Source organism: Rattus norvegicus, chromosome 9, assembly GCF_036323735.1.
Source record: "Rattus norvegicus strain BN/NHsdMcwi chromosome 9, GRCr8, whole genome shotgun sequence".
Classification (NCBI taxonomy): Eukaryota; Metazoa; Chordata; class Mammalia; order Rodentia; family Muridae; genus Rattus; species Rattus norvegicus.
This window is the reverse complement of record NC_086027.1, coordinates 81,567,187-81,593,518: the sequence shown is the minus strand read 5'-3', so window position 1 is coordinate 81,593,518 and position 26,332 is coordinate 81,567,187. Positions and strand designations below refer to the sequence as shown.

The following is a 26,332-nucleotide window of genomic DNA, read 5'->3' as shown; positions in this document are numbered from 1 at the left end:
CTAATCACTGATTCAACTCTCTAGCTCTTGAGTGTATATTTCTATGTCTTTGAATTTAGAAGAGTTTCCTTTGTTATTGGCCATTTGGGTTGTTTTGTGAACTCTCCTGACCTTCCTTTTTTTGGAGGGAATGTCAAAGCTTTCTAACATTTAGTTTCAAGTACTTTCTGTCTACTAATGAGAACTACTTATTATCACTGAATTACACTTTTTTTCTAGTTTATCATTGTCTTCAATTTCATATGGGTTCTGTAATGGAGACGTTAAAATCTTATGTTGTCTGAAGAGCATGTGGTTCCATCTTTTTAAAAAAGAAATCATATTTATAAAGGGCTTATTTATTCTGTTACATTTTGTCTATTTTTTCAGTATTTGTTTCCCCAGCTAGAGTATAAATTCTGTGGAGGGCAAAAATAAATATTTATTGTGTTTTCGTCTTGCATGTTGTTGTTCTCAATCTCCAGACTCTTGTGGCCGCTCTTCCCACTGTCTGCAATGGTCTTCTCTTCTTTTCATGCTCAAGATCAGACGGCATCTCTGCAGGGAGCTCTTTCTGGTTACCTACTCTAAGGAAGGTTCCATCAACCCCGTTCTTCTCTCTCACAACACTCTTGTATCCTTCATGACCTTTATTTTAAGAAGAAGCATAGACCATTTCATCTATTCAATATTTGCTTCCCCAACTAGACTATAAACTCCATGGAGGGCAGAAGTCATAGCTATTTTGCATTCTGAGCGCCAAAAACAACATCTGGCATATGGCATAAACACAAAAGAAATTTGTTAAAGGTCATTGAATGTTAAGTCCATCTAAACTTTATTTTGGTATAAGGTATGCACTAAAGATTTGGTTTAAAATTTTCCAGATGGCATCGTGTGATTACAGGGCAGAGCCACAAAGCAGACTAGCTGTCTGCTAATCCTCACTTCATTTGACTCCAAGAAATGAAACCCAGGATGCAGCAGGGGCGTGGAATTCCTGGCTCTCATCCTCTGGAGCCCCATCACCTCCTGTCTTTGCCGTGGCTTTCTTCTCTCCATTATTGTCTTAGCCCTAAGTGCTTCCCATAAGGCTTATTTCAGGGCTTAGCCTAGAGAGGATCCTTAATTAATGGTATTTACTTGCTGATTCAGATCACTGTAATGGCAGGGGAAACACTGTCTTTGATATGTTTCATTCACAGTAGCTTCTGGAAACCCTGAGGAATCTCTTCTCCCTCCACAACATTGAAAAAAAAAACAAAAACAAAACAAAAAAAAAAAAACTAGAGTGTTCTGCACTCCTCAACTCTCTGGTTTCACTTCTAACAGCTGTGACCATGATGACAAACCAGGAAGGTTTGGAAGAGGCAAAAAGGGAAGGCAGTGATACCCAGTTAGATGTGCTTTGGAAGTTTCAAGTGCCACCTCATGTCACATCCATTTACTCTCTAAAAGCTCACTTGTGGGGCTGGTGAGGTAAAGGTGCCCACTACCAAGCCTGACAACCTGAACCCATGTAAAGGTAAAAGAAGAGAACGGAGAGTTGTCTTCTCCATGTAGTATGTTTTGTAGCATGTGTCCCACACCACCTCCTGCACATGCGGTAATAAAATAATGATAAAACGTACCTGTGAGGTGGCTTCAGCAGCCTTACAGTCAGGTCTTTGGGCGGTTATAACTTTAAAACTTATTATCAGTAAGTTTCTTTCTCAATGCATTAACAACATTAGGTATGGTAGAATCAACAAAAGATTCTGTTTCGCAACATTTAAAAGCTTTAATGAACTGATACTCAAGGAAGTCCAACTGACTATTAATACTAATTCTTAAAGGAAAACAATTAAAAAGAGAAATCACATCTCATTTAACTTGAAAACAACAGAACTCTCAGAGAAGAGCCAACTGTACAGTTAAATTTTAATTTTTTAAAATAAGTTTGGTTTTTTAAAGATTTGTTTATTTTATGTATATGAGTACACTGTAGCTGTCCGACACAGCAGGAGAGGAAATCAGATCCCAGATGTTTGTGAGCCACCATGTGATTTCTGGGAATTGAACTCAGGACCTCTGGAAGAGCAGTCAGTGCTCTTAACTACTGAGCCATCTCTCCAGCCCCTTAAAATTGTATAAATGCAGAAGCCAAAGAGATGGGTCAGTGGGCAAAGGTGATTGCTGCCAAGCTTGATGACCTAAGTGTGATCCTCGGAACGCAGGGCTCAGAAGGAGGGAACCAATTCCTAAAAAGATGTCCTCTTACTTACTCTACCTGCTTACTGTGGCTCACACACACACACACACACACACACACACACACACACACACACACACACAACTAATAAGTAACATTTTAATGCTACTTAGCACGTCATCTTTAATCCTTATAAAACCATTTAAAGTGTCTTTCATTAGTAACCATTTTTTTTGTTTTAATTTATCTGTGGTAGATGGGGAGACAACACATCCTTCCATAACCAACAGGGATCAGGTAAAGCATGATGCAAGGTTTTTGAGACAGTGCCAAAAGTAGTCCAACCTCACTTCAAACTCACTGTGTAGCTGAGGGTGGTCTTGAACTCCTGATCTTCCTTCATTCTCCTCCAGATGTCGACTCCCTTATTCTTTATAATTGTACAATTCATATTGGAGGAGAGTATTAGAGTAGACATCAGAAAATTTGGATTGCCCTGATTGTAGAAGTTATCCCTAAAAATTAACTGAAAACACGAACCTTAGACAGGATGATGATGGAGATAACATATTTATTTCAGTGAACTTTTTGCATATGTGAAACTCTGGATAAATAACACTCTTGGGATCCTAGGCTTTGCTTCCATCCAATTGCGGTGAAATGAAAGTCTCTTTTAGACACTGTATTTTAGATGACAGAGGGTCAAAGGGTGCTTCCTTTGGTTTAAATACCAGTCAAACATTCTTCACACAGGGCCCTAGGAAATGGCTGTTGCCAACATGGGGCCTTTAATAATAAAAATATTACTAAACTAAAAATGTAATACAAAAAATATGAACCCAACTTATTAAATCCCAAAACATCCAATTTTATAAATAAAGGAAGGATACAACTTAAGTCATCAAGCAGCTACTGTTTGCCCCTAATACATCCATTATGGAAAAAGAAATTACGAAAGTGCTGAACAGAATGTTATAAAACAAGTGTTTCACAGTCTGGGTGGGAGAATAAAAAAACACATCTCTAGACAAGGCTTTCTCGGGAACCTTTCAAGTGTTCATACCCCAGAGACTCAAACTTGCTTCTGCAAACTTCAACTGAAAACGCTTACCACATGGTTGTCTGGTAACATGTTAAAATGTGAGAAACCCAAGTATTGACAATAAGGATGTGGTTTTAAAGTTTCCGATTCTAGCCGCGGCAGGCTATGAACAGCCAAGCTTCCGGGTGCTATGAAATGACATAGGATATCCTCCCAAATATAAAAAGGATCCAGAGTTTGACTTGAGTGTGTGTTTTAAAACATTTCATTTAAAGAAAAGATTATAAGAAAAATATCAAAGTATTAACACTGTTTATCTGTAGGTGGTAGGGTTATAAATAAATATTCTAGGTTTTGTTTTGTTTTGTTTTGTTATTGAGATAGGGTCTCACTATATGGTCTCGGCTGGCCTAGAACTTGATAAGTAGATCAGGCTGGCCTGGAAACTAGCAATCTGAATGCTGTGAAGTTCACCACCACATCTGACTAAATTATACTTTTCTTGTTAATATTTTCCAAGTTCTTTACAATAAAGTATGCCTTCTTTCGTTTGTTTGTTTGTTTTGACAGGGTTTTCCTGTCAAACATGACTTTTTTTTTAATTGTAAAAGAATAGACAAGTCAGGCTGGAGTGGTTCACACCTTTAATTCCCAGCACCTGGGAGACAGGCAGGTAGAACTTGAGTTTGAGGCCAGCCTGGTCTGCAAAGTAAGTTCCAGGACAGCCAGGGCTACACAGGGAAAACCCATCTTGGGGGAAAGAACAAACAAACCAACCACAGAGCTCCAGGTAGCTAAGGAATGTGCAGGGAGGGAGGGAGGATGAGCCCGGTAGTCGGTCATCCAACTCCAAATAGTCATCCCTGAAACACTAAAGGGACACAGCAGGTTGTACTCATATGCATTACATACACACACATACATACATACATACATACATACATACATACATACATACATATACATACACACATACTACATGTAACATTAAAGAAAAAGAAGCGTTTAAGAGGGAGTGGAGGGGACATGGAAAAGGTTGAAGGGAGGAAAGGGGAGGTGGGAACCGATCTAATTATATTTTAATTTAAAATGTACAATTAAAAAGAACAACAAAAACCTAGTCTCCTGCTTATCTCCCATCTCATACCTTAGTGATGTTAACGCAGTCATGCTCTATGTTCACTAAAATCCAGAAATTACAGTGTCTCTCTTGTCAGCCAAATATCCGCCATATGTAAGGGACACAAACATCCAGAGAGGTATACAGGGCAGTTCACAATTAAAAGACTCAAAACCAGTGGATATGAAGAAATCTAGAATACATCGGCAAGATCTGGAGTTCAGACTGGCTGCCCCAGAGCAGAGCAAATCCACTGTGTTGCCCTAGAAAACAGAAATGGAGTCTGAGAATAGCAGACAGCACGGATTTCTATGTAGCTGGACTTTGGCTGTTTTGTGGGTTCTTTCACCCTTTCAACCCCCCTAACACTATGTAGGAAAGAAAGATGGAGGAGAAGAAAGAAAGAAATCCCCAAGTAAAGTCAGAGGCAGGAAAGGGGCGGGGACAATATCATTAGACTCCTTCTTGCTGATTAGGGCCTTCAAGTTCCTTGGGGAAAGTTTGATCTTTGCCGGTCAGGATATCTAGTTTCTTCTTGTTGTATCTTTGCCCATGACTACCTGACAAACGGCAACAAACATCAATCAACAGCAACGCATCAGTCAACTCGGGGGTCCAAGCACTTAAATATGCTCTGAAAAGTCCCCAGAACTCCGAATGGCAACCAATCGCAGAAGTTATCTTCCGGTGGCAAAACCACACTCCTGATAGAGCACGAGGCAAATCATAGTCAGCTGCTGTGGACAGTCTGAAGCAGCCCCATGTCCCACACCTGGGATTAAAATGAAAACACATTTCTATAATACTTCTGTGCTTTTAAGGGCACCAAAGTCCTCGATACATTTCTGTTCAGAGTAATTATCAGCTGTCTAATAGCTGCAATTGCCCTCGATGAAGGAGCAACCTCTATGAAGAGAGACGCTCACCTCTCTGAGCAAAGCTAGATAACCACTTGGCAATGCTGAGAGACTTAGCACTGAGTGATTGGGTGGGTAAAGGCCTCCCAGAATCTCATTAGACCAATAATTTCTGCTTTATCCATCATAAAATGGAGAGCCCTGGACATGTCACTTTCTGGTTGTTCCAGTCTCCCAGCCCCTCTGGTGTCTTGAAGAAGGCACCAATGCTGTTTGAGATAGATGATATTGTTTGTGGCAGAGACAAGACCGGGTAATGCTCTGGGGTGAGAATGCTCTAGCCATAACAGAGCTTTTTTAGTTGCAAGCGACAGAAAACCAACAGAAACTCTGTCATGCAAAACAGAAAGGAGTTGGCGAACACTCAGGGAAGCCAAAGGGAACCGACTGCACGCATCAGGGGTGGAAACAAGGACTGTGTTTCTATTTCTGGCCCTTAGTCTGTGGGGCTGTTTGGCTACAGGAGAAATCACGCCTGTTCATGTGGAAACAGGACAGTCTCTGACAGACTGGCATTTATGTTACAGTTCTTCCTCAGGCCTCCAGCTCTGATTGAGAGTTCTCACAGGACAGGGGAAATAGCCTTGAAAACACTAGCTTCCAGAGGTTGGTCATGTGACCCATCCTTAAATGGGTCCTCGGAACAGGAGTCCTTGTTAAGCTTCTTTGCATGTACGCACTTAGAACCAGGATGGGGACAGATTAGCTTTCTGTGGACCACACGGAGTTGAACCAACTACGGAAGGGGATTGTCTTATATGTGCTGTGGAGAGAGCTTGTGTTTGTTAAGAACAATCATGGAAATTTATTTCACGTCTATGTCCTGTGGTAGTTCCGCTTCTCTTCATCTAGAAATCCTCCTGCAGTAGTTTCTGCTCACGGTGCTCTGGTCTGTCTTCCAGATAGATTTCAATCAAATCTCTTCCTCAGCAGACACACTGTGAGGGTTAATTAGGTTTTCCGGGAACCATCTGCAAAGTACCATGGGATCTTCAGGGCCAGATGCTGTATGAAGTTAGTTGTCGTTAGAATCAACTCTTCATCTTTATCCTTATGAGGAATGAGGCAGGTGGCAGGACCAAAGTGCGAGGAAAAGAAAATCTACCAAATGTCTCACAGCATCATTTTGACCATGATAAGCATTCTCTTTCCTTCCCCATTACTTTATAGCTGCCATTCACAAGGAGCAAACAGGAAATCCATGAATGGGTTTGTGCATCCACACCCTTCTCAGAGAAGAAGACGAAACTTGGGAACTTGGAGCCAGGAGTAGCTAAGTGGGTTGTACAATCTGCGCTCAACCAGGATTGGTGCCCTGGAGGATTAGCAGCTTGCTGTGTCGAAAGGCTTTCCTTTTTTAGCTCAGGTTAACGGGCTATGAATGATACATAACTGTCTGGACAGTGTGAGAATGTCTGCGCTCCTCTGTCAGCCTGCAAGATGCCTTTTGGGTACTGTCAGAGACAAATGCTGAGAAGCCTTTGGGTCCAAGAGGGTCACAGCTCAGGGTCCAGGACGTAAAGCATAGGCTGGCTCACAAGCCATCCCTTTAACATGGTGGGGCACAGGGCAGGGCTCTTCTGGGCTGTCTATTCACATAGGTCACATAGAACTACGGCCAGCATTCAGAGTGACTCAGGAAATACGTTTCTACAACTGGTCTGACAAGGCTGCAAGTTCAGGCTGAAATTCTGTGTGCCCAACTTAAAAAGAATAATTACAGTATTTCTCCAGTTTTTAATTTTAAAGACATTCAAAACATTAAAATCCATTCATTTATATTCATTCTAGTAAGTTAAAATTTTACCTCATTACACTGTTCGATGGCACACTTTTGTAAAACAACCCTACCCTGCCTCTCCCACCCCTACTCCTACCCTCATCACTGAGAAGGTGGAGGCACATAGATCTCTGAGACTCGCTGGTCAGCCATCCTCAACTAAGTCGTGAGTTCCAGGCCAGTGGATCTATTTATAGCAACAACAACAACAACAACAAGGTACCAGTAACTAGCACTTGAGAAACAACACTAGAGGTTGACCTTTGGCCTGTACACGGGTATGTATATGCATGTATGTGCACGTGCACATACATATACACTGTGGTGGTTTGAAAGAAATTGACCCCCACAGGCTCACAGGGAGTGGCATTACTTAAAAGGATTGGGACATGTGGCCTTGTTAGAGTAGGTGTGGCCTTGTTGGAGGAATTATGTCACCGGTGGTGGGCTTTGAGGTCTCCTATGCTAAAGCTAAGCCCAGTGGGTAATTCTCTTTCTGCTGCCTGCTGATACAGACACAGAACTCCCAGCTTCCTGTCCAGCACCATGTCTGCCTGCTTCCCACCAGGATGATAATGGACTAAACCTCTGAGCTGTAAGCTATCCCTAGTGAAATGTTTTTCTTTATAAGAATTGTGGAGGTCATGGTGTCTCTTCATAGCAATAAAATTCTAACTAGCACACACACACACACACACACACACACACACACACACACACACACATACATACACAATTAAAAAGGTAAAATCCACTATATACTTATGTGTTTTAGACATGGAAGTGCAATAAAAGACATGCTACATAATCACCCAGCTTAAACTCTCATTCCAGCCTGCAGGAAACAAGGGATTTGTACAGCCAGATAAGAGTAGGGTGATTTCTCTAGGAACTCCTCTTTCCAGAGGAATTAGTCCTCAAATGACATTAAGAACATTGTTTTTCTGGAATCTGAAGATGATTATAATAAAAGTAATATGGCATAAAAATAAAAAGAAGTACAAAAAAAATTCAAAGGCAAAAAAAGCTGGATGACCTTCATTTGGTATATGATACCCTGTCTCTCTGTCCCCCTATATCAGTGTATGTGCACCTATGTATGTATGCGCGTGTGTGTGTGTGTGTGTGTGTGTGTGTGTATGCACAGATATGTAAATGTACGTATACATAGGAACATGCCCATGTCCATACATCTATGATGACATATATTTCTCCCTGAGCCGTTTGAGAAGGAGTTATAGATTTTAGGGTACTTTCCTTTTAAATGCTTCTCTCTCGAGAGCAAGCAAGGTGATGGCTGAGCGACCAAGGACACGCGCTGCAAAGTCTGACGACTTGAGTTCGATCCTCATTATATCAATGCTACAAATGATTATAAAATCTATGCTAATGATTTGTTTATCTCCTCAACGCTGCTTAAGCTGCTTTTCTTCCCTCTCTTCATCCGCCTCTCCCACCTTTCTCAATCCCTCAGGATGTCGGTAGGTCTTGGAGAGCGAGGCCCTCAGACCAGTTGTTTTAGAGACATCTGGATTTGGCTCTGGGGTGTTCATTCCCTCGGGGATTTCATTTAATATCTGAGTAAATGAATGAATGTTTACCTGTACGACCTTGAGTCACTGCATAGGAGGGCCTCGTCTAGCTACAATGTGGCATATCCCCTAAGGTGGTTGGGACAAGCGACAGCTACAATAACTGAAGTTCTCAGCATGGGGACAGGAGAAAATCAGCTCACCATTCAGAGCTTGAGGGATCCTCCCTCACCCCAAACAGACTTTCATCTTTCAGGAAATTTCCATAGTGCCTAACTTCCATCCCCTCTCCTCATCTGTAAACTCTCTCTCTCTCTCTCTCTCTCTCTCTCTCTCTCTCTCTCTCTCTCTCTCTCTCTGTGTGTGTGTGTGTGTGTGTGTGTGTGTGTGTGTGTGCGTGTGTCTGCTAGAGGGGAGTCAGAAGATGAAATTAAGAACCTCGATCCATGGCACAGTACAAACCAGAGCAGGACAGAAGATACAAGGAAACAGCATTATTATTCCCTGATTCTGCGTTGTTTTCATTACTTTCCTGTGTAACAGAAAAAATGTAAAGTAGGGGCAAACTAACAAAAGTCTTCACTTTGACTATGTTTAACCAGTACAGTAATGATCAGACTCTAATTACCTTATTTTCAAGTGGGACGGAGGACGCCAGGAGAACAAGGCCTGTAAATCAGCTGAGCAAAGCTCTTCTAAGTCACAGAGACTGAAACAGCCAGCACAGGGTCTGCACTAGGTCCTCTGCGCTTATGCTATGATTTCCGGTTTAGTGTTTTTATGGATTCCTGAGTGTGTGAAGGAATAGGTCTTTGATTCCTGGGCCTTCTCTTAGGCTCTTTTCAGTTTGTCTTCTCCAACTTCGATGTGATGATTTTTTTTGTTTTATTTTATTATATTTTATTTTGACAATTTTTTAAAATGAATGAATAAAAACCTACCCATTAGGGGATAATCATATACATGCCAGGAGGGGGGAAAATCTGTTTTCTCCAATAAAGTGGCATTGGATATATCAACCATTCCAAGACAGGCCTGAAGGTCAGGAGTAGTTGACCAATATGTAATAGATTCCACAGTTTTGTTTTGTTTTGTGTTTTCCACAGGTTAAGGTTTTATTTGTTTGTTTGTTTTGGTGTGCTTTTATTTGATTACAGTTTAGTGGGTTTTTTGTTTTGTTTTGCTCTTTTTGGGTTATAGCTTTATTTTGTCTTCTTGGTTTGGGGAGTTTGTTGTTGTCTTGGGTTTTTGTTCGTTTTCTTGAGAAAGAACTTGAACTTGGGTGGGTAGAGAAGGAGAGACCATCTGGCAGGACTTGGAGAAGGAGAAGAATATGATCAAAATATATTTAAATTTAAAATTGTTTTAATTAATAAAAATATAATATTTTACAAACGATCACTCCTGCAAAGCTCCCAGGACAGAGCCCAGGTGCTACAGTGCTAACTCCTCCCCTTGGCGCCTGCTCACAGAGCTAAGCCATCAAGTGTTTTACACTTCTCCTTCCTGACCCATTTCTGCTGAGAAATAATAACTATAAACCCCAGTGATGGTTTGCTCAGTTCATTATTAATCATTATTAATTGCCTATGAACATCTTTCCTGGAAACAACATTAAATGACTTACACAGCAAGGCCTGGCTTGACATATCACATAATGAGACAAACAAAGGTTTGACTCTGGCAGAGCAGCTCTTGCTGGGAGCCCCCACGTCTGCATGGCACACATCCCAGTCAGAGGCTGAGCATTCTGAAAGCCCTCCCCCGACACACACCCTGGCCCCATCTGCAAGCATCCAGCTCTAGTCCTGGAGGACAGGGCTTTATCTAACAACTCCATCCACATACTGTTCATACCTGAGCTATGCTACATGAAGCAACGGAAAACCAGCGAGAACCCAGTTCCAACTGTGTGCCAGGTGGGTCACCTGCCTCTCACTCACCTTCACTCTCACCCCAACAGGCAGAAGAAAGTCCTCCTGTAGGCAACTTCTTCAAGGTCTGCCAGCCTTAGCCAAGGGGGATTCGAACCAAGCCCTTTTAGGCTCTGAAGACTATCCATGCTCAATGAGAAGGCTACAGAGTGACCTATTTTCTTAGAATTACTAGTGTCACCATTGATGCTACATGGAATCCATGGATCATTGTGACGGCCATCTCTTGTGATCGTTCAAATAATCTTGAGAACCAAAGAAATGATGATGATGATGATGATGATGATGATGGTGGTGGTGGTGGTGGTGGTGGTGGTGGTGGTGATGCTGGTGATGATGATAATAATAATAAATTACTATCTGCAAATGCTTAGAGGTTGCCATATGACCTAGTGCCATTCCAACGACTGGCTCTACATTGATGCCTGTAGTTTTGACCACGATCATGTAATTTAGGTACTGTTTCCATTACTGCTAAGGATGATAAAGAACTGAGAAGTTCAGTGACACAGACAGAAGAAATATTGCATAGCTTGTCACGGGCAGTGCTGGGACCTAAACCCAGAGAAGATTCAGGCTCTTGACGGCTAAAGCTAAACGAGAATTAGTTACTAGTCTAGTTCACTGGCTCCAAGGAAGGAGGCCAGGGAAGTCCCCACGGGAAGGGAAAGAGGAAAGGGGGAAGAGAGAGAAAGAAAGAGCAAGGACAGAGAGAGAAGGTCAGGGGAGGGGGAACCAAAACGTTTGGATTATCTAGGGAAGGGCCTCTGGGGGAAGGGCAGCCCAGACTCTGGGCTGGAAAGTTCAGAACTGGGGGCAGAGTATGCCAGGTAGGAATTGAGGGATGCTGGGAGAACCTGGAAATCAGGTCTGCTTTGATGTGCAAAATATGCACCTCGGTCCCTTGTCCCAAACACCCAGGTTTGAATGACAAACACTTTTCTGACCAAGCCATCCACAGTTCTAGACATATTTGCTCCAGGTAAACTCCTAGGGTTAGGAGAGAGAAAGGAAAATCCTGGTGGGGCTCCTTAGAGGCCTGTAATTCCAGCCTTAGGTCAACCTGAAAGTCTCAACTGTCAAGGGTTAGAATTTCCAACCTTAAGAGCGGGGCCGCACTTGGAACACAATCTAAGTTTCACTTAGAGGCCCATGTCTAATATGCTGGGTATTCCTAATGGAGAAGAGGCAGCTGGATAAGAGGATGTGTACTGAGAGGGTTGGCACTGTCACCAGGCACCAGGAGGTGAGGGCAGCCTCGCCTGCTTTCTCTAGAGACCATCTTTTTCACCCTTCACACTCCTGTCTCTGCCAACAGTGAAGCTGAGTTAGGTGTATGATCCCAGTGCTTGGGAAGTTCAAGACCAGCCTGTGCTCACCACATAGCAAGATCCTGTCTCAACAACAACAAAACAAAACAGTAGTGGCCACTACACTAGAATATACTCATACAGCAAGGACTGGAGTTCTACACGTTGACAGTGACACTAGTGACCCACAACTTCTGTGTAAAATAACCAGGGCCCACTGATGCCATGCTCCACTAAGTCTCCAACAAAGGCAGAGCCAGAGGGTGACAGGCCAAGCCTGAGTCAGGCTGGAGTAGGCAAGGAGAACAAATGTAATCCTTGAGGCCCAGTGGAAAAGCCAGCAGGAAGAACCTGCCCAATGTCAAAGAATCAAGTTGGAGTCAGAAGTGGGTATGAATGGCAAGTCCAGGAGACATATGGGGACAGACAAGAAAAGCCACAACAGCTGAAGGACACTACAGAGTAGGCAAGACCAGGTGGCTTTGACACTGGCCAGACATAATATTTGGACAAGATAAGCCGTTTGCTCAGAGCGTCTGTCACTGGGAAGGGAAGGGAGACTTGTCTACTTTAACAATGGCTCTATCTCTAGGTAGACTCTTCTAAGTTGCAAAGACCCACACTCTAAACTTTAAATCAAGTATTGTTTCAGGAGCAAGCTGCATGTCTGATGCAACCATGGGACAGAGAAGCTATGATGGGATCAAAGTCTGTTGGTTATCTCTTATGGTTTCTGGTCCACATAGCCACTCACTATTGAGATACTGCATAACCCAAAGGGTTTCACTCATGCCTTCAAGGGCTCAGTACCCCCAGACTTGCACTGTGCATAACCCACATGGATGTATGTGGTCCTGTCGAGGTAATAAAGCTCTCTGTTGTAGCCTGAGGTCTAGTCTTAGCCTTTCTTTAGCCTCTTCTAACACTGTGCTCTCTCTCTCTCTCTCTCTCTCTCTCTCTCTCTCTCTCTCTCTCTTCTCTTCTCTTCTCTTCTCTTCTCTAGCTGTCTCCTGGGATAGATTAAAGATGCCCCTTCCTCCGAGAGACAAGTCCATGTTCCCTCTTCTTGATCTAGTTGAGTTTCATGACCACTTGAGCAGCGCACACTTGCCATCCCAAATAGCGCTATGATGATTTCTTGGTTTCTTAGAACACAGTCCTTGTGAGCCTTGAGTCACTATGTCCTGGGTGCAGCTCCTGTAGATAACACAGGACAGCAGTGTGAGTGCCAAAGCCTCAGCTGAGCCCAGTCTTCTTCCCGTCCTTCTCAAGACTCTAGGCGTATGAGCTAAGCCAGCTTGAACCTTCCAGGTCAGCTCACCTGTCAACTGAATACCATCCAGTGACCTCAGCCAATGCCCTGAGGAACAGGTGTCCACATGTCTAACCCACACCATTATGAGATGAATGATATTGTGTGGTTTAGCCAATGGAATTCAGAAGGGTTGTTATGATCTAGGGGGATGTCTCAGTTAATAAAGTACTTGGCACTGAAGCATGAGAATTTGAGTCCAGATCCCCACACCATGTAAAAAGCTGAGCATGGGGCATATGCCTATAACTCCAGGATGTGATTAATCACAAGCATCTATTTCTCCTACTATACAATAGCAAGGACCACAGTACCCCAGGCACCTAGCTGGCACCTGGCACACAGTATACAGAAGTCCTTCAAGAATGAATGGATGGGGGGTTGCATGCATGCATGGGCATGTGGTCCTAGCCTTTCAACCTGTTGTAGAGTGGTGCAAACCCCAGAGACTGCTCTGTGTGCTGGAAGGAGCCAAGTGATGGGGATCTCTTAGAAGCTGTCCAACTTCACACATAAAGCAGGTTTCTTTTTTATTTGTGTCATACATTGATAGTCCTTCATAGGACTCACAAGAAGTAAACTGGGTGTACTCCATTGAAATGACAACTTCTGACTAATCCAGGCCCAGTTTGCACTCTCCTCTCTGTGGCTAACCAAGCTGCTGGGGGTCAGTAGGAACAGCAGGGTTGGTGCCAGGCTGCTTGCTCCCCTACCCCAGGGCACGTATACACACACACACACACACACACACACACACACACACACCATAGTAGGCCACATGCCTACTTCCTTCAGATTTCCCAGCTGGAACTCAGAGTACACATGGGTATGAAGCTGTGAGGACCCACCTAAGGTGTGGCCAGAGGAGCTTGTCCAGGTGTTCCCCTGAGGCTGCAGTACAATAGATCTACCAGGAGTGGAGGAAAGTAAGCCATTCTGTTTGTGAAGCTCAGGTCTTAGTGGAAGTAAGGGAGGTGTGTGTGTGTGTGTGTGTGTGTGTGTGTGTGTGTGTGTGTGTATGACTGTAAGAGGTGCGTAGGGGGGAGAGAGAGAGAGAGAGAACAAGAAAGAAAGGCAAAAGCAAAGTGAAATTATTTATAGATGTCAGAGGTGTGTCTAAAGCCAGGAAACACAGCATATTTATGAATGTAGCCACAGATGCTGAGGCAAGTGAGGAAAACCACCAACTATTAACACTTAGAGACTAGTTTTTAGTTCCCATCTCTCCTGTAGCTTCTGCATGGCTCTGGGCAGGTGACCCTGCTTCTCCCCTCAGTTCATTCTCTGTGCAATGGGAATAATGAGAGCCACCTCTCAGCACAGCAGCCAACCGAGCACATGCAGCAGTGACTAATGGGCCCTTGCTATTACGAAGTAGACACCTTCATGTGGTGTTTAGAAACCTTAATACAAGATTTAAGTAAATGGCTAAGCCTGCCCTCAGCAAAAGTTACGACTTATTAAAAACCTGACAGATTACAACCGCTTTACAAAATTCATATCAACAAACCATGACATCGAAGAATATTAATCATGTAAGAATAACAAAACAACAGAACAAAGTGATCAATGACGACGCTGAAAGTAGTGTATTTAATGTGATTCGAAAACCAGTTGGAGCAGGCTGTAGAGATGACTCCGTGGTTAAGAGCATTGACTGCTCTTCCAGGGTGCCTGGGTTCAGTTCCCAGCACCCACATGGCAGCTCCTAACTGTCTGTAATGCCAAGATTCAACACCCTCACACAGACATACATGCAGGCAAAACGTTGGTGCACATAAAATAAAAACAAGTAATAATTTTAAAAAGAGATGGATTTATCCAATCTATTAGTTGACACTTATTTTGCTAATAAAGTGAAACTTTATGAATTTATCTCAATGAAAAGTCTTAGGAAACAAGGGAACAGTAAATTCTTTACTCCTTTATTTTTCTATTTCGTCTGTATGTGTGTGGGCCCAAGCGTGTCACAGTGTGTTTGTACAATTCTGGGAGCCGGTTCTCTGCTTCTATCATGTGGGTCCCAGGGACTGGATTCAGGTGGTCGAGCTTCACAACAATTGCCTTTACGTACTGCACTATCTCACTACCCCAGGAAACAATTTAAACCACTTCATACTTAAGAAAGAAAAGAAGGAAGAAAGGAAGGAAGGAAGGGAAAGAAAAAGAAGAAAAAGAAGAAAAGACTGATTACAAAGTAAATTGCTTTTAGAGAAGTCCTTTTGGAAATGCATTCTCAGTGAGAGTTTTTAAATGTAGGCATACTTCTGATTGAAAGTGTACGTGCGTGGGCCTCATTAGAGTCATTGCGCCGGCCCTAGGTGGACATGGGGCCATTTGCACCCCATTTCCTGCTCCTGTTTTCTCCTCCGTGCCCAGCAGGATGGCCCACAAGCAGATCTACTACACGAACAAGTACTTGGACAAGCACTACAAGTGCTGCCATGTCACGTTACCCAGAGCATTCTCTAAACAAGTCCCTAAGACTCATCCATGCCCGAAGAGGAGTGGAGGAGACTTAGTGTCCAACAGAGCTAGGGCGGGTTCATGACAGGATTCATGAGCCAGAACCACGTAGTCTTCTCTTTAGATGACCTCTTCCAAAAGGACCAAAAATAAAGTACAGCTGGGATCATCTAATGTATATGTGTGTATAAGGTTACTTACGTACTTATATACTTGAGAAATGTACAAATCTTTCAGCCATACCTGTGCATGAGCTGTATTCTTCACAGCAACAGAGCTCGGTTAAATACAACTGCAAGTAGGTTATTTTAAGTTGTTAAAGAAAATTTTTCTGGTAGGTTTTCCCTCATATAAATATCTGTGTTACTTTACTTGTTTTGTTCAATAAAGTCTATATACTGCCTTTGAAGAAAGTGTACCTATGTAAATACAAACAGTGAAATAAACTGAAATAGGTTGTCAAGATGGTGTGGCTTCCTCCCAGACCTAGAATGGAGGCCGTAGTATTGTCTATCCTCTGATCCCCTAGTGACACAAATAGTCACACAGACACATACACACACACACACAATCATACACACAATCATGCACACACACACAATCATGCACACACATATACACAATCATGCACACAATCATACACACACACACACACACACACACACACCAGTGATTTCAAAACTTTTAAGTGAAAACAAAATGCCCTGGGAAGCCAATGCCTGTGTGTGAGCCCCTGGAGCTGCCCCACCCACTGCAAACATTTCTTGTGGAGTCTTTTGTTGTTCCTAAGCACATCAGGGTAGACATCCAAATGCTGAGGTCAAAGCATTTGTTCAGTGCTAAGAAGGGTGACAAGAACAATTGCTGTGAAAAACGCGTTGGTAAAAGAGAGGTGTGGTGCAGTTAGGTAGATGTGTTGGGACATCCTGGTGAGAGTCGAGAGATGCTTATATAATGAAAGCCATGGTAAGAGATGTTCTCTGGGGTTTGTACTCTTTTAGTCCTCCGGATGGCACAGATACAAGGGACACGGATAAATAGAAGGAATTGCTGACAATGACAGTCACCCCTGGATTGACCATGCATGGATGATCTTACGCCTATATCCTTTCTATCCAGATTAATACAGTATAAAGTATAAAGATAACTGGATTATTTGATCATCTTCAGATTTTTAATACCTCCTTGCCACACTTTACAGACAGCACTTGTTATGTAACCCTTGCTAGGCACTGCCTCTTGCAATCCAGTATCTGTCTGTCCTTCCAGAAAGCATTGGATAGCTGGAACTAAAGGTTTTTTTTTTAATGTAAGGCTCCCCACCTCTGGGAGACTAGTTAATAATTATGAATGTGTGCATGTGATAGATGTACGTATACTGAGCTGAGCACTTGTGTGGAGTCCATAGGTGTTTTCTACTGTCCTAAGGGCTAAGACAGAAATAACTGTTGAAGATTTACAGAGCAGGGACAAAGATAAAATAAGAACAAAAAATACTGGCCATACCTCATGTACATCTTTAGAGTGACACCCCTTCATTGGTACAGGAGGGTGTGGGCAAGAACCAAGTTGAGAAAGAGCCAATCACTCTAAATAGGAAGGATACCTCTATTTCTCTGCATGTCTTCTCTTCCGGGGGATGCAGGTATCAAGTTTAGGAGCTCATTCAATAACCTCTTCCTCTAGGTGATCATATTAAGACTAAGAAGCCTCCTGAGAAACTGATTTGTATTTACAGAAGAGAGGCTCCTTTTCTTTTCTTTTTTTTTTTAATTGTCATGGTTTTTAATTGTTCACCATAACTGGACAAAAAAGACTCTATTAACTACAGTCACTGGTCACTTCAGATGTAGAGCACAGAAAAATTAACTTTGAACTTACAAGGAAATCCTCTCCAAGCATCTTGTAAACACAATCTCAAAAGGTGCTATAAAAGCTATGGAAGACAGAAAAGGCAACAGTGGTCTCACCCAGCACTGGACCCTGCATACTTCAACGCTAATGGGCTAGATGTGCCTATTGGTGCAATGGTGGCAGAACTGTTATAAGATAACTAACTGCTCTTTCATTGGATTTGGGACCTATTCTACAGGAGGAATTTTATGGTCAGTATTGTAATCTGATAAAAAGCTCATGACTCTTGAGAGTTAGTCCATAGACCCTGACAGGGGTGGTAGCAGCTACTACTGTTGTTTGCTAAACAGTCATTGTGTCAAAGTGCATGGCTATGGCAGCTGTGAGTACCTACTAAAGACCCATACAAGATAAAGTCTTTCAAAATCTCAGTGCAGATGGGATGGGGTCTTGTGCCAGTTGCATGAGTTGTTAGCAGTTGATGGCTATAGAAAGAGGGAAAGTTACTTGCCTTTGGGGGTATGGACTCTGGCATATATTACTCAAGCATGAATGAATGGCTATACACCCATGCACAGAGCGGGGAACACCGATTGGACTTGAGAGGTTGTAGTTAACAGAGAAAGAAAACAAAGTTAGGAGGGAGGCAGGTTGAGGGACACTCAGAACTGTGGTAGGAAGGTAGGGGCAGTAGATATGATCAATTTATATCATATAAATGTATGAAACTTTCAAAGAATAAAATATTAAGAGGAATCACAGGAAAGCTTGATCTTTCCCTTCATACAAGCATTTGGTCCTATCCATGGGGGCTGACAACTCTTTCTGCCACAATCATGTGGTCAGGTCCTAAAGCCTTGTGTCAAAAGTTGCCAGAGATAGTCTGGTTAATGTGGAGATAGTGGATAGTTCTGCCTTAGACTTTAGAATAAATGTGGCCAATATGAGGTATCTTAAAGCTCTCAATAAGATGGGCTCTTTCTTTTTTTTTTTTTTACATTTTTTTTATATTAACTTGAGTATTTCTTTTTTTATATTTCTTTTTTTTTCTTTTTTTTTCTTTCTTTTTTTTTATTAACTTGAGTATTTCTTATATACATTTCCAGTGTTATTCCCTTTCCCGGTTTCCGGGCAAACATCCCCCTCCCCCCTCCCCTTCCTTATGGGTGTTCCCCTCCCAACCCTCCCCCCATTGCCGCCCTCCCCCCATAGACTAGTTCACTGGGGGTTCAGTCTTAGCAGGACCCAGGGCTTCCCCTTCCACTGGTGCTCTTACTAGGATATTCATTGCTACCTATGAGGTCAGAGTCCAGGGTCAGTCCATGTATAGTCTTTAGGTAGTGGCTTAGTCCCTGGAAGCTCTGGTTGCTTGGCATTGTTGTACTTTTGGGGTCTCGAGCCCCTTCAAGCTCTTCCAGTTCTTTCTCTGATTCCTTCAATAGGGGACCTATTCTCAGTTCAGTGGTTTGCTGCTGGCATTCGCCTCTATATTTGCTGTATTCTGGCTGTGTCTCTCAGGAGCGATCTACATCCGGCTCCTGTCGGTCTGCACTTCTTTGCTTCATCCATCTTGTCTAATTGGGTGGCTGTATATGTATGGGCCACATGTGGGGCAGGCTCTGAATGGGTGTTCCTTCAGTCTCTGTTTTAATCTTTGCCTCTCCCTTCCCTGCCAAGGGTATTCTTTTTCCTCATTTAAAGAAGGAGTGAAGCATTCACATTTTGATCATCCGTCTTGAGTTTCCTTTGTTCTAGGGATCTAGGGTAATTCAAGCATTTGGGCTAATAGCCACTTATCAATGAGTGCATACCATGTATGTCTTTCTGTGATTGGGTTAGCTCACTCAGGATGATATTTTCCAGTTCCAACCATTTGCCTACGAATTTCATAAACTCGTTGTTTTTGATAGCTGAGTAATATTCCATTGTGTAGATGTACCACATTTTCTGTATCCATTCCTCTGTTGAAGGGCATCTGGGTTCTTTCCATTTTCTGGCTATTATAAATAAGGCTGCAGAGGCTCCTTTTCAATATCCAAGTGCTTATGTTCCTACACCAAAGGAGCTCTGTCTAGGATCTTACACAGCAGAGAAGCCAAACAAAAGATGAGGTGTTTGATTAGCGACCCTGGGCATGAACAAGTGAATCCGGTGTTTTGAAAAGGGATTTGGAGTGAGCACTAGAAATGCACCTTTGCACTCTGGGGAACCACTTTTCCCAGTACCCTGAATATTCCTCTTTCTCCCTCACTATGTTGTTTCCTCCCTCCTGTCTCCCCTCCCTCTCTCTATGGCTATGTTAGAGTTGCATGACACTAAACGTTTTTCTCTAAGCTCCCTATTTCAGTATTCTGAGATGGGTACAAGTGGTTGCTGGTGCCATTTCCAGGGGACTTCCTGAGCTGCCCAGCAATGTGCTCGCTTCAACTACAAGCACTGATGCTTCCCTGGCTTTGGCTAGTTTATCTGCAAGCAAATGGTGGAGTCTGGTATTACATCGCTTTTCATCTGTGACTCTTTTGTATAATTTATAGATTCTTAAAAAGTCAAAAACTGCCAGAGACCAGTAGAGATGATTAATCCAACACTCCCTTTTAACTAATAAATAAATGGTAGCTTAAGAAAGAAAAATGGTCTTGCTTATGTGGCAGTTGGAGAGGCTGAACGGAAAGCCAAGCATTTGTCCGAAGTTCTGTATGAGCTACCTGGCTTGTTGCCGCAACCAAATACCATATGAGAAGCAATGTAAGGGAAGAAAGGTTTGTTATAGAAAGGGGTTATGGTTCATCGTGGCAGGGAAGCCAGGGGGATAGGAACGTAAGGTGGTTGGCCACATCATGTGCATAGTCAGGAAGCAGAAATGAATGCCGGCAGCCAGCTCACCTTCTCCTTTGTGTTAGTCTGACTCCTGGATGGTGCTGCCCGCTTTCAAAGTGAGTGTTCCCTCTTCAGTGAAACCTTTCAGGAAACACCCTCAGACCTGCTCAGAGACGTGTTTCCATGGTGATTCTAAATCCAGCCAAGCTAACAATGAAGACTAACTATCACAAGCTCCAAGAACATCTTCTTCCTTATGTCAGGGATGTGCCCCCTTTGGGCATCAGCACTCTTGAGGCCTTCCTTAATGTTGTCACCCATAGCCTCACTCCTAGCCAAGTATCATGGGCATTTTATTTCCATGCAAGGAAGGGTGCAAGCTCTTTACAGAGATGATCCTCTTCCTCCTTTTCCTCTTCTTCCTTCTCCTCTTCTTCTTTTAAAGGTTTATTTATTTATTATATACACACTGTCACTATCTTCAGACACACCAGAAGAGGGCGTCAGATCTCATTACAGATGGTTGTGAGCCACCATGTAGTTGCTGGGATTTGAACTCAGGACCTCTGCAAGAGCAGTCAGTGCTCCTAACCACTGAGCCATCTCTCCAGCCCCAGAGATGCTCCTCTTAAACCTATTACCGAATGAGCATGTACAGGAAAATTCATTCCTTGAAGTGGTAAGCTTGATTTGCGCGGCACATGACTTCTTTTATTGTTGTTTCAAAAGTCATTTATTAACTATTCAGTGGGTCAATGACAATAGAGTTATAAAATATCTAGCGTGATCAAAGCTTCTTTGACATCTGAGAAATATGATACCAGAGGTGGTAGTGCCTAAGCTGGGAAAGTGACTGTCACTCAGTTATCCTCCAGATTTTCTGCAAATATTTATGGGGTTTGTTTTTATTTTTTTGTCCAATTTTTTTATCTTTATTAACTTGAGTATTTCTTATTTACATTTTGATTGTTATTCCCCTTCCCCGTTTCCAGGCCAACATCCCCCTCACCCCTCCCCCTCCCCTTCTATATGGGCTTCCCCTCCCCATCCTCCTCCCATTACCATCCTCCCCCCAACAATCACATTCACTGGGGGTTCAGTCTTGGCAGGACCAAGGGCTTCCTCTTCCACTGGTGCCCTTACTAGGCTATTCTTTGCTACCTATGCAGTTGGAGCCCAGGGTCAGTCCATGTATAGTCCTTGGGTAGTGGCTTAGTCCCTGGAAGCTCTAGTTGCTTGGCATTGTTGTTCATATGGGGTCTTCCTTTACTGTTCTTCATGTTATTTTTTGAGACAGAATTTCTCGCCAAACCCAAAGATCCCCATTTTGTCTATAACTGCTGTCCACTAAGCCCCCAGGATTTTCCTGTCTCCATCTCTGCCCAGTGCTGGGGTTAGACGCATGCCTCTCTGTGCCTGGCTTTTATGAGAGTACTGAGGATCCAAATACAGGTTCTTGTGCTTGTCCAGAAGGTTCTCTACCTACTGAGCCCTTGACTCAGCTGTGCTGATTTTAAGTTTTTGGGTCAAGATCTCACTACGTAGCCCAGACTGGCCTAAAACTTGTAATTCTCCTGTCTCAGCTTTTCAATCGCTTGAATTACAAGTGCATGTTCCCACTCCTAACTTGTAAGATGTTGATTCTAATACTGAAGGGTCTCTTTGAGTTACAAAAGACAGGGCTCAATGTCCTCTTCCCTGGGCTTCTAGAGGCCACAAACTTCCCTCTGATTCTGTGGGGGTTGAAGTCAGTGCCACTACAGAGGCTGCTCTGCTTGGTCAAATCTTTTATTCTGATGGTTCTATTTTAATCCCTACATTCTGAGCTTATACCAAAGATATGTCTTAGTCCTCATGCAGTATGAATGGGGACAAGGACATTGAGAGGGAAATGGAATTCAACTGTGCTTTCCTTCCCTTTCCTTTCTTTCCTTCCCCCTTTTTTGGTTTCAAATTAGAAGCTTGTCGTGCCTTTATAAGTTATAAAATGTCATTTCTATTGTCCCCTTGAAGGGATTGCTCTCCTTCCTAACTGAATTTATGACAAATTTTCAATAAAAATCTGACAATAAAAGTCCAAATGCACAATAAACATAAAACCACTTAGTAGTTAAAAATGATGGTTCATTGCTTTGAGTTTTAAAGTATTAATAAATTAAGGTTTCCTCGAAAATTCTGAATTTTCATCTCATTAAAAAAAAGTCTTCTGGAAATATAATCTTCGCCTATATTTTTAATGGCTTAGCCTTGTTTTTTGTTTGTTTGTTTGTTTGTCTGCTTTTTAACCAGAGGTTTACTACATCACTAGGTCAACAGATTAAAGATGGGTTAATCATTAGTCCCAATTCCTTTTACCTACACTCCCCTGAAGTAACTGGGAAACACAGTTGAGTTTCTGCTCTGTCCTGCGCACTTCACATCCCATTGTTCTCTACAGTTTGATTGGATAAGTACTACTGTTACTCTCATTCTATTGGTGAGGAGATAATGCACAAAGGCAATGATCAACTTGCCTAACTGTCCCTGAGAACCATATGCACCATTGCATATTCACGATAGGAAGTGTGAATTGTCTTGCCCTCCACGCACACACAAATATTGGCCTTCACTTGTCATCCTTTGTTACACATGTTCTGGGAATTGTAATAACAGAGAGAACACACGCATCACTCAGAGCAAGTTTTCCCCAGTCGATATCGCATTCATTTATTTGAGTGAGAAAATATTAACATCTCTCTTAGACAGTAGTGGAGGGATGCTGGGTTACTACTTCTAATCATAGAAACATACAAATGAGCACATGTATCATGCTAGCACACAGGCCATACATACTAGTACACATCATGTTAGCACATAGGCATGTGTGCATACATGCATACTAGCACACAGGCATGCTAGCACACACATTATGCTACCACAGAGGCATGCTAGCACACACATTATGCTACCACAGAGGCATGCTAGCACACACATTATGCTACCACACAGGAACATGCGCACACACTTGGAGGAGAAGCTTGTGTTTGCAGAGCTCTCTGAAGTAGGAGAGTAGATACACTAGTGACAGTTGCTGTGTATTCTTTCTCTCGAGGAAAGTTAGAAGCACAGAGATGAGAAGGCTTACATCTTGGTGCTCTTGCAATAAGCACCATGAAGCATGAGAAGGTCCTTCACCCTGGCTATAGTTCAGGAACTGTAGTATTGCAATCAAGATGACCTCCAAGTGAGGTGGGTTCTCAACACCATGAACCTCCTTTGGGCCTTCCCTCAAAGCTTCTCTCACCTGCTTTGGGGGTGAGGACCCAGCCTTCTCTGCATCTCCTGCCATGATGCTTTCACAGCCAATTACAGTTCTATTTCAATCCCAGCAAGGAAGCTGGCAGCTTTGGGTCCCCTCAGCAGGACTGGCTGGCTGCAATTAATGTCTCTTCTAGAGCCTGATTAGCTAAGGGGAGGCCAGACTACTTATTCTACCCCCAAGCCCACATTTAAATTAGGAAATGGGAGGTTTCCTATCCTATTGCCTATATTCAGAGCCCTTGGTTAGTCCAAATGTGTTAACCCTTCATATCTCTCTCTTAGTGATGGGGTTAGATCATAGAACCAGGATATCATCCCTGGACTGGATGTTCCTGGGAGTAAAAGAGAAGAGACTCCTTGACTCTTCTTTTTAATATCCCCAATCTTGATTAATAGGATGAGCTGGGTGCCCATTAACTCCCAACTACAGCTGAGGATGCCAAGAGGTCATAGACAATGGTTAGTGTTATAGAGCTCTCAATGGAGAGGATGGTTTGCTTGATGAAAGACAGAGAGTTCGAATGAAGGAAAATGAGGAGCGAAGGAAATTAATAAAAATAGAATGTATTATGTGGTACACTTTGTACATCGAGTAGAATGTAAAACTGTACTTACACAGATAATGGGACTAAGGCTCAAGTGAAGGAAACCATCCAAGGCCACCTAGCTAACATGGTAGAGTGCTTGTCTTAATGGCCTCCCCACTGTCTCTTCCTTTTAGCTATGACCATTTCCAGCAGGGTCTAGAGGAGCCTCATGCCTTACTTTGGACGATGGAACCTTGACAATGTTGATGCAAGCAGAGGCTTAAAGTGCTTGAGGACTGAAGTGCCCTCTCTTGCTAGTGGAAATCCTTCTGTTGTTATGCCAACAAGCTGGGCAGTATTGCTAGATGATATGAGACACCTGGATCAGAACTGGGTCATTCCATCCTGGATTAGCCAGTAGTTAGCTAATTCACACATCCAGTCAAGATCAGCATAATCATGTCAGGTGAACCATTCACTTGTGAAGAATAGTAAGTGGTTATTTTAAGCTTTTTGTTTGAGGGTGCATACGCAGAAGTGTAGTTAGCAGCTAGGGTTGACTAATGGACCTAGTGGATGGCAGAATGTGGGCACTGCCCATTTATCATGAAAAAAGAAAAGGCTGGAATTGTAGAGGGAAGATACTACAAGTTTCATTAGGACACCTTTTCAGTCACAGGCCGCAGTCACATGAGGTGTTTACTGGGAATCAGTAATGTCTCTAAATCAAGGCAATTGTGAGCAACCTTCTGGCTGGCACATCTTTCATGTCCCAAGTGCTCACTCTGGGAGTTGCCATCTTGGAATCTGGGTAGAGCAAGGATTCTTGACAGGAGTTCTCAAATCATCCCCATCCTCCATCTGGTCCTCCGAGAAGGCAAAACCCTCAGGCTGAGATTCTGCAGGTTTCTCCTGACTGAGTACATCTTGTCCTTTCATGGCTGAAAGAGCCCCTCCTCTCCTAGACAGTCTTCCATTGCTCACTGCCAGAGTCTTACAACTGAAGTCTGCGCCTTCCCAAAGAAAGGTATCTACATTTCCTCAGGCTTCTTTCTTGAGTCATGACTATGATGCCCTCAACGGAATCTCCAAGAATATGAAGAAGGGGTAGGGCCTTGAGTAGGGAGGAACAGCAGCAAATACTAACTCTGGTGTTAGTGATAAGCAGTATCAGCATTTTGAAGACTAACATGGCAACCAGTGTCCGCAGCCTTTAAAATTCCCAAGCCCTTTGAAGGAGTGGTTCCATTCCTGGATTCTCTCCTAAAGACATCTGGACATGACTTGTGAAATCAGGAACTCACTGGGGGGATTCTTATAGGACGTGTCCCTGATTTGGGGTAGGGGACAATCATGTGGGAGAAGGGGCTGTAGTTAGAGGAAATTTTAATTTCTAGTCAATCATTACATAGTTTTAAGATATGGCTTTCCTCTCCCACCCCAGCCTCTGAGCAGGTGCGTTAAAAAAACCTAAAGACCAGCAAAGCTCTACAAAGAGTGGCTGAAATATGAAATGATCGACGATATAAGAATGGGAGCTAAATATAGGGCCTTTCAGCATAGATGGATGATGATGGGGGTGGGGGGATGAACAATGTGTCGAACAATTATAAAGCCTAAGAACAAGAGGAACATGGCGCTGGCTTGCCAAGTCCCAGACAGGACTGAGAACATTGAGTCACAAGCGCTTGCAGAATGGCCTGGTCATCTGACAGAGACAGAAAGCAAACAAAAAGGAGCTAGACTTTCTTCCTCAGACCCTAATGAAGCGAAGCATGAGTGTAAGATCATGCTGAGACACTGGGTGAGTTTGGAATGCTTGTCACCACGTGAGAATGAATGTCTCTTGGGCTGGGGCCGTCTTACATTTTCAGCATGAGGACTGAGTGGCGGTGTTGCACCCAAGGCTGAATGTTCCTGAAAGGAGATTGTCCTCAGTCCTCAGAGGAAAACGGTGCTGGTCTGTAAATATTCCCCTACACCTCTGCACCCCTACACCCCCACCCTAGTCCTTTGTCACTTTTACCCCACACAGGTTTTTATGCCTGAGCTCAAAGAGGACATGGAGGTGGTGCTGGTGAGCAAGAGAAGTTCTCTGTGTTTCTTCCATTTGTTTGGGATTGGGGGCAGTCTAACTAGAGACTAGAGTAGGGAAAGAATACCTTTAAGAGACACACACACACACACACACACACAGAGAGAGAGAGAGAGAGAGAGAGAGAGAGAGAGAGAGAGAGAGAGAGAGAGAGAG

The 26,332-nt window shown here is 43.1% G+C and overlaps 1 protein-coding gene and 1 pseudogene across 1 annotated transcript in view; both read left to right on the top strand.

The window, feature by feature from the left end:
- Marchf4 (membrane associated ring-CH-type finger 4) overlaps nucleotides 1-26,332 on the top strand; it is a 119,746-nt gene that overhangs the window by 53,930 nt on the left and 39,484 nt on the right.
- Cks2-ps4 (CDC28 protein kinase regulatory subunit 2, pseudogene 4) lies at nucleotides 10,779-16,151 on the top strand (annotated as a pseudogene).